This window comes from Microcaecilia unicolor, chromosome 4 (assembly GCF_901765095.1).
Source record: "Microcaecilia unicolor chromosome 4, aMicUni1.1, whole genome shotgun sequence".
Classification (NCBI taxonomy): domain Eukaryota; kingdom Metazoa; phylum Chordata; class Amphibia; order Gymnophiona; family Siphonopidae; genus Microcaecilia; species Microcaecilia unicolor.
Genome location: NC_044034.1, coordinates 233,981,726 through 233,993,682, shown reverse-complemented (window position 1 = coordinate 233,993,682; position 11,957 = coordinate 233,981,726).

The window sequence follows — 11,957 nt, the reverse complement described above, 5'->3', positions numbered from 1 at the left end:
CCAAGCTACAAGCAGAGCTTACACTAATAAGCTAAACACAGAACTAACCAGCTACCTAAGCACTGCTCTAGCAAGCTAGATACAACTAACAAGGTGCTTCCTAAGCACTACTCTGGCAAGCAACCAGAAGAGCTCCTAGCACTAAAAGGGAAGACAGGGGAGCCACAAGGAAAAAGCAGTGAAGCTAACACATAAGCCAAAAGTGATTCTAAATCACCAAACACCAACAGCAAAGACTGCAATGCTCCCAATAGCACAAACACCAGAAGTACTTCTAACAGCAAACTCTGCAGTGTTCCTAACAACACCAAACCCAGGAGTACTTCTAATAGCAACAGAGCTTCCAAAGCCCTACACATAGCAATGCTTCCAAAACCAAGAGGGAAAAGCAGGGGAACCAAAGGGAAAAGCAGGAAAGCTAAACACATAGACACCAGTGCACACTGCACTAACACTAACCTGGACCTTAGCAAAAGCAAGCAGGGACCCTAGACACAATGTCAGAAGTGCACACTGCACCACCCTACCTAAAGCAAACACAACTGTTGCAAAGGCTCTGAAGGAAACAAGACCACTTCCTTATCAAGGCCCTCCCTGATGATGTCACACTCCCTAGACCTAGGCAAAAGCACACTGACCCAGAGAGGCCCAACCCACACCAATGCAAAACCGTGAAACACTTGAAGCCAGCACACCCAAATAGAGTTAGAGCAACTCAGACTACCCACACAGGTGCAGTATAGTGAAACTAATTAGAGCCCTGCTGCTGGAAGCTGCCAGCACAGAGAGACAGAGCCAGCTCAGAAAGGACAGACAAAGAAACAGAAGCCAGCTAAGAAGCTGACCCCCCAGGAAAGAGGTAAGTTTGAGAGGGGTTCAGACCCCAATCATAACAGCACCTCCCCCTCAAGGCTCCCGTGTCCCCACGGGAGCTCCAGGTCTCAAAAGACAATTTAGGTCTCCATGGGTAGCTGTGATGAAATCTCCCAATGGGTTTCACAACATAAATCTGGGCGGCTGGGCAGGACGTGACAAGTACATCTGGAACTAGGAAACCAGAATGGCTTTGGCCGCCACGAGGCTCTTTAGAACGGCTGCTAGGCAGGATCAGAGTCTTGGATGCAACAAGCGGAGTTCTATTCAACAGGAACCATCTCCTGAAGGAGTCCACAACTTCATTGACTTCCTGGCACTCCACTGTAGCAGCCAGAACTGGGCTAGAGCCCACACCCATCCTGTAATCTGAAGCCGGACAGGAACTCGAACAGGACTTCAGACTGGACCTTGCCCCTTGGCTGGAGCTGGAACTCAGGAGGGGTTCAACGTTTTGGTTGAAGTGGGAACTCAGAGTAGACTCAGCATCTTGCCTGAGACTGCAATCTGATCCGGCCTCAGCCTCTTGACCGGGACTGCAACTTGACCCAGACTCAGCATCTTGCCTGGGACTGGAACTCCAACTTGACCCGGACTCAGCATCTTGCCTGGGACTGGAACTCCAACTTGACCCAGACTCAGCATCTTGCCTGGGACTGGAAATCCAACTTGACCCGGACTCAGCATCTTGGCTGGGACCGCAACTCTCACCGGACTCAGCATCTTGGCCGGGACTGTAACTTGACCCGGACTCTGCATCTTGCCTGGAACTGGAACTCCAACTCTCACCGGACTCAACATCTTGGCCGGGACTGCAACTTGACCCAGACTCAGCATCTTGCCTGGGACTGGAACTCCAACTTGACCCGGACTCAGCATCTTGCCTGGGACTGTAACTCAATTCTGATTCGGCATCTCGGCTGAACTCTGCACTCGGTGCAGACTCAGCACTCATCGTGGACTCGTCATCTTGGCTGGGCTCTGCACTCGGTGTAGACTCAGCACTCATCGTGGACTCAGTATCTCGGTTGGCCTCTACACTCAGTGCAGACTCAGCACTCATCATGGACTCATCACTCGGTGTAGACTCAGCATCCCGGCTGGGACTGCAACTCGATCCAGACTCAGCATCTTGACTGGAACTACAACTCGCTCCAGACTCAGCATCTTGACTGGAACTACAACTTGATCCAGCCTCAGCATCTTGACTGGAACTACAACTCGATCCAGACTCAGCATCTTGACTGCCAATGCTGCAACTCACTCCAGACTCAGCATCTTGACTGGAACTGCAACTCGATCCAGACTCAGCATCTTGACTGGAACTACAACTCTCAGCATCTTGACTGGAACTACAACTCGATCCAGACTCAGCATCTTGACTGCCAATGCTGCAACTCACTCCAGACTCAGCATCTTGACTGGAACTACAACTCGATCCAGCCTCAGCATCTTGACTGGAACTACAACTCAATCCAGACTCAGCACCTTGACTGGAACTACAACTCGATCCAGACTCAGCATCTTGACTGGAACTGCAACTCGATCCAGACTCAGCATCTTGACTGGAACTGCAACTCGATCCGGACTCAGCATCTTGACTGGAACTACAACTCTCAGCATCTTGACTGGAACTACAACTCGATCCAGACTCAGCATCTTGACTGGAACTGCAACTCGATCCAGACTCAGCATCTTGACTGGAACTGCAACTCGATCCGGACTCAGCATCTTGACTGGAACTACAACTCGATCCAGACTCAGCATCTTGACTGCCAATGCTGCAACTCACTCCAGACTCAGCATCTTGACTGGAACTCCAACTCGAACCAGACTCAGCATCTTGACTGGAACTGCAACTCGATCCAGACTCAGCATCTTGACTGGAACTCCAACTCCATTCAGACTCAGCATCTTGACTGGAACTCCAACTTGGCCCGGACTTGGCATCTTGGCTGGGACTGCAACTTGACCCGGACTCAGCATCTTGCCTGTCACTGCTGCAACTCGCTCCGGACTCAGCATCTGGGCTGGAACTCAGTGTGGACTCAGAGGCTTGGCAGACAAAGCCCTTCAGGCTGGACTCAGAAGGTTGTCGGGAAAAATCAGGAAGCCACCTTCTTTCAGCTTGGGCTTCAGGAGTATCCCGTAGGGTTGGCTCCGAGAGGAGTTGGAAGCGGTAAAAGAACAGCTTGGTAGAGGGATCAATAGCAGAAACTGGGTTTTCTTCTAACCCAAGCCAGGAGACACACCTTCTTTCCGCTGCAGCTTCAGGAGTATTCTTCAGGGCTGGATCAGACAAAAGTGCAACCCGGTAATCCTGGAGTGTCAGAAACGGATCCAGATCAAAAATGGGGTTGGAACTGGGATCCAAACTGGTACTAGGAGGCCTGGTTTGAAGCGCCACTTGAACTGGACTCCGAGGCTTGCGTGGAGGCGCCATCTGGACTGGCACCGGAGGCTCGGTGAGAAGCCCCTCTCGGACTGGAATCGGAGGCTCGGCCAGCAGCGTCCCACAGACTGCACTCTGAAGCTTGGCTGGACGTGCTGCTCGGACTGGATTCAGAGGCTTGTTTAGGCGCGCTGCTTGAACGGGACTGGACCCCTGCTGGGCCCAGAGCGTGGAATTCCCAAGACGTCTCCTCTCAGCGACAGCTTCAGGAGTATCCCACAAAGCTGGATTCAAGACCAGGCTGCGGCGATATTCAGCGAGCATGATAAAAGGGTCCATATCTGAAACTGGGTTTTCAGCAATTCCAAGCCACCGGACACGTTTTCTCTCAGCTGCCGCTTCAGGGGTCTTCTTCAAAACAGGATGAGACAAAAGTTTCCCACGATACTGACGAAGAGTCATAGAAGGATCAAGAACAACGATGGAGCTGGACCCCAGCTGGGTCAGGTGGGCGGGGGTTCTTGCCAGGCTCATGGCCTTTGCAATCTGTCAGGTTCTCAGGTTCAGAGCCCGCGGGGCCGGGCTCTGGAGCAAACGTGAGCCCTTGGGCTGCTGACGAGGAGCGACAGCAGCAGGCAAAACCCACCAACCAACACTGGGTAAGCACACCGGCAGGGACTGCAGGCACTGCCCAGCGAACCGGAACACATGGACTGGAATCCCCCGGACTGGAGGACACAGGACTGGAACACACACCGGACCGGAACACACTGGACTGGAGCACACCAGACTGGAACACCCTGGACTGGTCCCCCGGACTGGAGGACACAGGACCGGAACACGGGACTGGAGCACACTGGACTGGTCCAACAGCTTCACCTGTACTTAGCTACTAAGCCCCCCAAGAGTTGAGCTCCTGGGTTCGAGTAGCCGACAGGACTTACTGGATACCGGATGACATAGGGACCAGGACTGGAAACAGAAGTGCTCCTAACCCTAAACTGATCTACGTGCTCCCAAGCCCTAAACCAGCAGGAGTGTTCCTAACCGTAAACTGACAAAAGGACTTCCTAAGCCCTATACTAAACAGGAGCTCCTAATCCCTGCTCAAGAAAGGGACTTCCTCAGCCCTAGACTAACAGAGCAGGGAACTAAACACAAAGCTAACACAGGTGCTACTAAGCACCAAGCTACAAGCAGAGCTTACACTAATAAGCTAAACACAGAACTAACCAGCTACCTAAGCACTGCTCTAGCAAGCTAGACACAACTAACAAGGTGCTTCCTAAGCACTACTCTGGCAAGCAACCAGAAGAGCTCCTAGCACTAAAAGGGAAGACAGGGGAGCCACAAGGAAAAAGCAGTGAAGCTAACACATAAGCCAAAAGTGATTCTAAATCACCAAACACCAACAGCAAAGACTGCAATGCTCCCAATAGCACAAACACCAGAAGTACTTCTAACAGCAAACTCTGCAGTGTTCCTAACAACACCAAACCCAGGAGTACTTCTAATAGCAACAGAGCTTCCAAAGCCCTACACATAGCAATGCTTCCAAAACCAAGAGGGAAAAGCAGGGGAACCAAAGGGAAAAGCAGGAAAGCTAAACACATAGACACCAGTGCACACTGCACTAACACTAACCTGGACCTTAGCAAAAGCAAGCAGGGACCCTAGACACAATGTCAGAAGTGCACACTGCACCACCCTACCTAAAGCAAACACAACTGTTGCAAAGGCTCTGAAGGAAACAAGACCACTTCCTTATCAAGGCCCTCCCTGATGATGTCACACTCCCTAGACCTAGGCAAAAGCACACTGACCCAGAGAGGCCCAACCCACACCAATGCAAAACCGTGAAACACTTGAAGCCAGCACACCCAAATAGAGTTAGAGCAACTCAGACTACCCACACAGGTGCAGTATAGTGAAACTAATTAGAGCCCTGCTGCTGGAAGCTGCCAGCACAGAGAGACAGAGCCAGCTCAGAAAGGACAGACAAAGAAACAGAAGCCAGCTAAGAAGCTGACCCCCCAGGAAAGAGGTAAGTTTGAGAGGGGTTCAGACCCCAATCATAACACATCCACATTTAGGGAGCCAAACTTTAGATTACTCATGAGTCAGTAACCCAATGGCTATGTTGCTCGGCTCGACATACGCATCCTCGCTACCCAGGAGGCGGCGTCCCAGCCCCGCCCCTCCCAGTGCCCTCCCCTCGTGGCTCGTGTGATACAGGGAAGAGAAGAAAAGAAAGGTCCCCAACTGACTCCCAAGCTTCCAAGAATCCCAACCCAGCCCCAAACCTGCCCCCCTTCCCTCCCCCCCACTCCCCTCCCCTCCAGTCCAACCACCCACACAAAGAGCCCAATCCACACATAAACCACACTCACCCACTGCCGTACCCTCCCCACATACATACACATAGAAAACCCCTGACCACTACCCATAATCCCTCCCCAGAACACACAGTGTTACAACTTCCCCTCACAGCAGGCCCCATCCCCCTCCCTAGCCTTCCCTTCCCCGCCCCCCCCCCCCCCCACAAACCTGAACCAGCAGACTAAAGTGCCATAAAATTAACTTGCCGCTTCCTAGCAGAACAAGCATCCTTTCCTAGAGAGTAAAAAGTGGAAACAAGGACAAGTACTAAGTAATTGACTTGCGATCATCCAAAACAGTTAAATCGCAAAACGCAATTCAGCTCAATGAGTCGCAAACCAATGGCGTGTCGTTGCATAGGTCCTGCAGCAAGCCATCTTCCTCACACTCCCCACTCTGGTTGCAATCGGACATCACTGCTCCACAAAAGTTTGTATAGCGCCACCAAAAAACAGAGGCACATGCTCCCGAACCGAAGAAACTTGCTCACCAACCATTGTGATGTCTTCTAGGGCAGCCGTCCCAGAAAGGCCTTGAGCTCCTCCGGCGTCTCTATAAACAGTGTAGCATTGTTATGTACCACCCGCACTCATGCAGGGTATTGTAAAGAAAATTTAATTCCTTTAGTAAAGAGCTGAGAGCAATATGGCGATAAACGCCTGCGCAGGTCAGCAACATGCGGAGAAAAACCTTGGAACACTAACACTTTATTCCCTTGGTAAGATACTTCTTTACGTTGACGCCATTTAGCCATGAGTTGAGACTTTTCAGCAAAGTTGAGGATCCTGGCAATCACCGGACGTGGCCTGTTGTTTTGGTCCCGAAGCACTCCCACGCGGTTCACTCGCTCTATCCGCAATTTCTGGCCCTCCACTTCCAAGCTCAGCTCACAAGGTAGCCAAGACTCCATCACATCCCAGAGTTCTTTTTCCTTCACAGATTCGGGCACCCCCACTAGCCAGATATTATTGCGGCGGCTTCTGTTCTCCTGATCCTCCACCCTATCCTCCAAGCTCTTACAGTGTTTCTACAGCTCTGCTACTTGGGAGGTCATGGCATTTGTTACATCTTCCTGTTGTGAGATTCTGTCCTCCGCTTGTTGTATGTCAGACTTGTGAGTTCTTGTACCAAGTAGAGGGCTGCTGAGCCTGGTACTTGGACCAGGTTCTGCTTGGCGGCTGGACAACCCCGGGTTTCACCTGCGCTGACCGCTGTTCCCCAGAGGTTGAGCCCCTAGGTGTGGGTGGCCTGCAGGACTTACGGGATGGAGCTCGAAGTGGGGTGATGAATGTATCGGCCAGGCAGGCAGCAGGTCAAGAGAGTAATCCAGGTACAAGCGGCAGTCAGTAGGCAGGCGGCAGGCAAGAGAGTAATCCAGATACAGGCAAGTCAGTAGGCAGGCGGTAGGCAAGATAGTAATCCAGGTACAGGCGAAAGTCAGTAGGCAGGCGGCAGGCAAGAGAGTAATCCATGTACAGGCGAAAGTCAGTAGGCAGGCAGCAAGCAAGAAAGTAATCCAGGTACAGGCAAAAGTCAGTAGGCAGGCGGCAGGCAAGAGAGTAATCCAGGTGCAGGCAAAAGTCAGTAGGCAGGTGGCAGGCAAGAGAGTAATCCAGGTACAGGCAAGTCAGTAGGCAGTAGGCAGTAGGCAGGCAAGAGAGTAATCCAGGTACAGTCAAAAGTCAGTAGGCGGGCGGCATGCAAGAGAGTAATCCAGGTACAGGCAAAAGTCAGTAGGCAGGCGGCAGACAAGAGAGTAATCCAGATACAGGCGAAAGTCAGTAGGCAGGCAGCAGGCAAGAGAGTAATCCAGGTACAAGCAAACGTCAGTAGGCAGGCAGCAGGCAAGAGAGTAATCCAGGTACAGGCAAGTCAGTAGGCAGTAAGCAGGCGGCAGGCAAGAGAGTAATCCAGGTACAGGCGAAAGTCAGTAGGCAGGCGGCAGGCAGAAGGGTAATCCAGGTACAGGCGAAAGTCAGCAATGAGGGACCTTTAGATAAGAAGCAGACTACAGAGTTAGAAACACCTACCAAAGTAGAAGCTGAAACATGGAGTTCAGGGAGAGCTCAGCTGATAAAGTGCTGGCGTCTGACATCAGCAGGGAGAAGGGGCAAAGCCATAGGACAAGAGCAGGGAAAGGAGGAACCAGAAGACCAATAGGAGAAAAGCAAGGGAAGCCAGACAGACGAAGAGCAGACCCAGATGGGTGGAAGCAAAGCAATCAAGGAGCCTGGAAGCCAGGCAGAGAGAGAGAGCTGAAACAGGTGCATGGAAGCAAAGCAATTAAGGAGCCTGCAACCACCGCTCTCTGAACAAACCCAGAGAGGACTACACACACATGACTCAGGCAGTGCCAGTCAAGTGTGCATGTCGACAGGACCCCGCATAGCCCAAGGACGCCGCTTGCGTTGAGGTAGGGGACAGGACATTGTAAGCGTGTGTTTTGCATAGCCATGCCCTCCCTCAACTCGTCCATTGTGGCATGCAGTTTTGACAATTTGTCGTCCAATATATCTGCCATGTTTCGCATTATTTCTTTAATCGCTGCGTCCTGCAGCGTGAACACTGCTGGTGCAGTGACCTCGCTTGTCGCTCCGTGCTCAGACGCCATCTTGGTTGCGTGGGTGCCTCCGCGCTCCCTAGCAGGCCACGGGGTCTTTGCTGCCCCTCCAGAGTGTCCCGACTTCACCAACTGGTGCCTGGAATCATATCTCAGCACGTCGCCAATTCTGGGGTCCGATGTGAGGGGGGGAGACATATATTAAAGCCGATTTTAGCATAGAAGTGGGGAGATCAGCCGACAAGCGTCCGCTCAGGTCCCAGCCATCACGTGACCCCCAGCCATGAAGTATCTTGAATAACAACAGACTGAACTTGAATATGATCCTGGTATAAATAGGCAGCCAGAGCTTTAATCAAAAGAGGAGTCACATGTTCATATATTTTCACAGAGTAAACCAGTCTATTGGCCGAGTTCTGCAGTGTCTGCAACTTATTGACATAGATCATTTATAAATATGTTAAATATCACTGGTTGTAGTACAGATTCCTGCAGCACTCTACTATTCACCCTCTTCCATTTTTCTGTCCAAAAACCAGTTCCTAATCTACAACAGAACATTGCCTTCTATCCCATGACTCTTTACTTTTCTAAGGAGTCTCTCATGAGGAATGTTGTCAAATGCTTTCTGAAAATCTAGATACACAACATCAACTGGCTCACCTTCCTTGACATGTTTATTCATGCTTTCAAAGCACATAGCTCGAGTTATCTGCAGCAGGACCCATTTTATTCCTATGAGCCCTGCTGAGGAAAACTCGAGCCATAGGAGCCAACTTTTCAAAATGATTTGGGATACTGAATTTTTTATTTTTTTTTACAGGTGGTGCATTCCCCCCCCCCCCCCCCCCCCCCCCCGGGTACCTTAACATCCTGTCTGCTGCAGTCTTCACGTAGGCAGTGGCACTCAAAGGCTGCCTGCAACCTGCACCAGGACTTCTTCCCTTAACAGTCCCACCCCTCAGTCCCCCTGTACTGTGCAAATATAAGGAGATGCAAATTTCAAAAACTGACATATTTCAATCACTATACTATAGGTTAACAAATACAAATAAAACAAAAAATGGAAAATATGATATAATTTTATTGGACTAAATACATTTTTCAATTAGCTTTCAGAGGCCAAAACCTCTTTCCTCAGGTCAGGACGGTATACTGCTGCTACGGTATTCTGTCCTGACATGGGAAAGGAGGGTTTGGTCTCCAAACATTAGTCAAAAATTTATTAAAATTAGTCCAATAAAGATATTACCTTATTTCCATTTTCTGTATTTATTAACACAGCTACCACACTACTTTATACTAAACTAAAAATAAAATTCATTTTTTCCTACCTTTGTTGTCTGGCCGTTTACTGTTTCTAATTGTGTTAGTCTCTTGTTTCTTCTTTCCTCGATCTTAACTCTCCCCTCTTTCCATCCAGCATCTACCCCATCTCTCTCCCCTTTCCATCCAACATCTGCCCCCTCTCTTCCCCCTTTCAATCCAGTGTCTATTTTCTCCATCCATGTGTAGTTTTTCTCCTCTTTTCCCTTTCCCTCATCTCAGTCAGTATGCATCTCCTTCCTTCCTCTTTCTTCCCTCCCCTCCATCCATATGCATCTCCTTCCTCTCTCTTCCCTCTCCTCCATCCATGTCCAGCATTTCTCCTCTCTTTCCGCCCCTCCATTCATGTTCATCTCACTTCCTCTCGCTTCCCTCCCCTCCATCCATGTCCAGCATTTCTCTTCTCTCCCCTCCATCCATGTGTATCTCCTCCTCTGTCTTCCCTCTCCTCCATCCATGTCCAGCATTTCTCCTCTCCTCTCCATGTGCATCTACTTCCTGTGTCTTTCCTCCACTCCATGTCCAGTCCAGCGTTTCTCCTTTCTCCCCTGCCCTCCATCCATGTGCATCTCCTTCCCTCCATCCATGTGCGTCTCCTTCCTGTCTTCCCTCTCCTCCATATATGTCCTCCCCTTCATCCATGTCCAGCAACTCTCCTCTCTCCCCTGCCCTCCCCTCTATCCATCCATGTCCAGCAACTCTCTTCTCCCTGCCCTCTCCTCCATCCATATCCAGCAATTCTCCTCTCTCTCCTGTCCTCCCCTCCATATCCAGTGATTTCTTCTCTCTCCCCTCCCATCCATCCAGCGATTTCTTCTCTCTCCCCTGCCCTCCCCTCCATCGATCCATGTCCAGCAAGAGGCATATTTTCAAAGCACTTTGGGAGGCTAAGTTCCATAGGTTTCTATGGAACTTTGGGAGGCTAAGTGCTTTGAAAATGAGCTTGCAAGTCTCCTCTCTCCCCTGCCCTCTCCTCCATTCATATTGAGCAATTCTCATTTCTCTCCTACCCTCCCCTCTCATCCATGTCCAGCGAATTCTTCTCTCTCCCCTGCCCTCTCCTCCATCCATCCATGTCCAGCAAGTCTCCTCTCTCCCCTGCCCTCTCCTCCATTCATATCCAGCAATTCTCCTCTCCCCTGCACTCCCCTCCATGTCCAGTGATTGCTCCTCTCTCCCCTCTCATCCATATCCAGCAAATTCTCCTCTCTCCCCTGCCCTCCCCTCCCTCCATCCATCCATGTCCAACAAGTCTCATCTCTCCCCTGTCCTCTCTTCCATGTCCAGTGATTTCTCCTCTCTCCCCTCCCCTCCATGTCTAGCATTTCTCCTCTCTCCCCTGCCCTCCCCTCCCCCCCTCCATGTCCAGCAATTTCTCCTCTCTCCTCTGCCCTCCCCTCCATGTCCAGTAACTCGCCCCAAATGTCAGCACCTGCCCATTTTCAGCTCCTCCAAGTTCCAGTCCCCCCCCCCCCCCGAGTTCCAGTCCCAACCCCAGCCCGACCTCTTCTCCCACAACAGCCCTCCATCCTCGCCTTCCTGTCGCCCATAATTTAAAACTCATTTTACCTCGGGTCCCAGCAGCAGTGAAAGGCGAGCAGGCTCACCTTCACCCTTCTCTTCTCTCTTAGCGCTGGTCCCGTCCTCATTTCCTGTTTCCGCAAAGGCGCAAAAGGAGTTTTAAATTCTGGGCGGCAGACCCGAGGTAAAATGAGTTTTAAATTCTGGATGGCAGGAAGGTGAGGAAGGAGAGCTGTTGTGGGAGAAGAGGGCGGGCAGGTCGGGCTGTGGTTGGAACCGGAACTTCCGACGGCTTGACTGAAAATATTTGGGGTGCTTTAGCACTCACAGCACCCATGGAGTCGGCGCCGATGATGCGAGCTAATCTTTAGTAAAAGACCCCCCCCCCCCCCCATAGTAACATAGTAGATGACAGCAGATAAAGACCTGTCCAGTCTATTCAGTTTTTCCAACAAGATAAATTCTTAGTATAAGGTATGATGCTTAAGCTTCATTTGTCCTTGCCATTTTCAGGTCGGGCGTCTGCCCGGCACTAGTCTTGTTCTCCAGCAAAGTCACTTATGAAGCAAACTAGTGTGGCAAGACTTCCCTTGGCTGAATCCATGCTGACTCTGTCCCTTCTTTATCAGTTCTTTGCATCTAACTTGCCAGTGCTTATGTTGCTTCTTGTTGTCTTCATTTGGGCCCTTTTCTATTCTTTGAAGGATGTTCTTTTGGTTCTAATAGCCTCTTTCACTTCTCCTTTTAACCATACTAGCTGTCGTTTGCTCCTTTCTACCTTTGTAAATATCCTGCAAATATCCTCACACATCCACAAACCTTACACATTTACTAAATCCACACACACACATACCCAAACACAAATGCCAGCTTCTCCCCACCAATACCACTCTTACTCCCATACAT